The sequence below is a fragment of the Drosophila tropicalis genome, unplaced genomic scaffold (assembly GCF_018151085.1).
Source record: "Drosophila tropicalis isolate 14030-0801.00 unplaced genomic scaffold, ASM1815108v1 contig_401, whole genome shotgun sequence".
Classification (NCBI taxonomy): domain Eukaryota; kingdom Metazoa; phylum Arthropoda; class Insecta; order Diptera; family Drosophilidae; genus Drosophila; species Drosophila tropicalis.
The window spans coordinates 588,175-591,028 of NW_027172864.1; the positions used below are offsets into that span (position 1 = coordinate 588,175).

Here is a 2,854-nt window from a genome sequence, read left to right on the forward strand (position 1 = left end):
TGTAAAAGAATAAGTATATTGGAAATAAAAATCAACTATTCTTAAACACTAAAGAAAAGGCGACTTCTATTTTGTTTCTTATTCTTATTTGTGTTAGGCTTGACCAATTTTAGGAACGCGTCGGAGCGTTCCCTGTCTTTGACAAAATAAATAAACTCCCATCGGGTCAAGTAATAGTACAAATAAGCAAGTACATAAAAGAACATGGAGTAGTTTTATAAGCAGCAGATAGAAAGAGGAGAGGCAATTCAGGCCTTCATTCGGAATAGCAAAAAGGATTCTATCGCCAGGAAGACGAAGCCATCCTATTTCGAGGAGAAACTTGACCTCCTGGAATACATGTGGGAGAACTTCGAGAAAGTCATCAGAAGATAATGGACAAATTAAATAACGTGCCAACAGAAGATGGCTACTTTGTAACGGACTATTTCAACAAAATGAAGGCGGTTGTAACTAATGCAATAGAAGATTGGAAGGACCATTTGGCAAAGATACAACTAGAGAGGCAAGCTCGCCAACGAGAGGAAGAGCGAGTCATGATCAAACCACTGATTCGCAAGCAAACCGCGCTGCTGTATTCATTGTCGGACATTAAGACAAATAGTGCCTGAACCAAAAATAAAATACAAATCGGTAGTCGGCAAACTAAGGACGCAAATTGAAGAAATCCATTATGAGATTCATCGGCTAGCAGAATATTTAGCCAAAGCCGGATATAATATAACTACGTTTGTGGCCGCAGAAAATACAATGCTGAAATTCTGTGTGGCACCAGCAGAAAATGTAGTGATACAATCACCACCTGTGTTGCAATCGATACAATCATTGCAACTACCCAAAATTCCCATTCCAAAATTTGATGGGATTATAAAAAAATGGCAACAATTTCATGACATCTATAAAAAAGTGGTTCATGAGTCGATTGTCTCCACAATGGATAAAATGTGGTACTTAAAATCAAACCTCTCTGGAGAAGCAGAGCGATTGATACGACACCTGGAATTAACAGAGGCCCATTACAACACTGCTTGGTCAATATTGCAGAAACGATTTAATAATAAACTACTGCTAGTAACAGCCATACTGACAAAGCTGTTTGATCACCCAAATGTGGGAAATGACGCAGCTTCTATAAAAAATTTGCATGATAACATTTTTGAATCATTGCAAGCCTTAAAAAACCTAAGCGTTAATATGGAATCATCAGATGATGTCATAATGTTTCATATGACAAGAAAATTGGATAGATTCAACCACGCACTATATGAGCAATCTCTATCCAACACAAGGAATCTGCAAGAAGTAAAGGATTTCCTATTGTTCACGCCACCGATTGAACAGCAGAGTGTGAGGCGTAGGGTTTTTCCCAAAACCGAATTCGGTCATACTGAGGAGGGTGACGAAGGGTTCTCCTGTAAATCGCCATATTCAATCTAATCCGAGATTTTCACCCGAACACCCGTTCCTTCTCTTCAGAATTTTCTATCTCGAAATTTGTATACTTTTAACCCGAAACATTTCGTGTGTGTCGGCCACCTGTGCATTTAATAAAGCATAAGTTTTTTAACCGAAGTTATCGCGCGTTATTAATTCATCCCTCGCTCACCCAGAAGAAATTGGCACCAGCCAACCACTTGTAATTTATTGGGATCCTTCCGCCCCTCCACGAACATTGGTCCTTCGAGCCGGATATCCTTCCGCTATTCCAGCTTGCATCGGCGGAATTCCTGATAAGTACAACATTTCTTATTAAAAATCTCATTCACATTATATTCCATTACAAACTTATAAAAGTGTGAGGCTTCCCGCTCTTCCATAGCGACCTACACACTTTTGTATACTTGTATGTACATACCTGACCTGTTCCAAGGGTTACATGGTATTTCCCGATCATTTTTGTGTTTATGAAGTGCATTTTTTTTTCCATTCTTCGAAATTCGGATTGTCCAAAAGTCCAATTGCATAGCAATACATACATACATATGTATGTACATATATACACACATATACATTCCTACATGTAAAAACAGCTGTTTTCTAACCTGCAAGTAGAGGTGCTTAATAATCGAGAATTAATAAAGTACCACTTACCTTTACTTAAAGTGTACAGCACACTCCACGGGCTGATCATTAGTCCATCGGCATAAATTATTTATGTCAAATAATTTTTGCATCCATACATATGTATGTATGTACATAGGTACATACACATGTAATACTTTTGCCGCGTTAAGCACACATTTACACACATACATATGTCCACACACAATTTGAATTCACCCACACAAAATTAATTGCAGCCACTCCGATTGGCTTTCCGCAATTTAATAATTCGAAACCTACATAATTAAAGTAGGAAATCGTGATCCTCGTTAAACAATTTACAATTAATTAAACTCACAAAACATAAACAACGGCAGAACAGCTGAATCTCGATCAGTGCTGACACTCAAGTCTCATCAGTGCTGACACTTGAGCCAAGCCGTGACTCGGTCACGACATCCATTTTTTCCTTCGTGATTTTCTTATTGTGCAAACATATTTCAATCGACTGATTGAATTTAATTCGCAAAATATTTTCTAAAGAAAAAATAAGTACAACTTTATTTATATGGAATTAATATTTTGGCTTGTCTTGGTGCATTTTAATCTTTTCCTCACAGATCCATGAAATTGATCTTGTCCGTTTAATGAAAACTAATTCCGAGTTTTTTTTCTTCATTGATAAGTTATCGGCACTCCCAATCCTACTGGTCTCAATTTTTTCATATTTTTAAATACTCTTATAAATTTAAACATTTTTCCACATTGTATAAATTTTAATATCCAAGTGATTATATATCCTTATAATTAT

At 36.8% G+C, this 2,854-nt stretch overlaps 1 long non-coding RNA gene across 1 annotated transcript; it reads right to left on the minus strand.

Annotated features, from left to right (window-relative positions):
- Positions 1-1,461: 1,461 nt before the first annotated feature.
- Positions 1,462-1,974, minus strand: LOC137573478 (uncharacterized). The gene is made up of 3 exons (XR_011031897.1): positions 1,856-1,974; positions 1,607-1,727; positions 1,462-1,536 (listed from the first exon to the last, which is right to left on the minus strand). It is a non-coding gene; the product is annotated as an uncharacterized lncRNA (long non-coding RNA).
- Between the last annotated feature and the right edge of the window lie 880 nt (positions 1,975-2,854).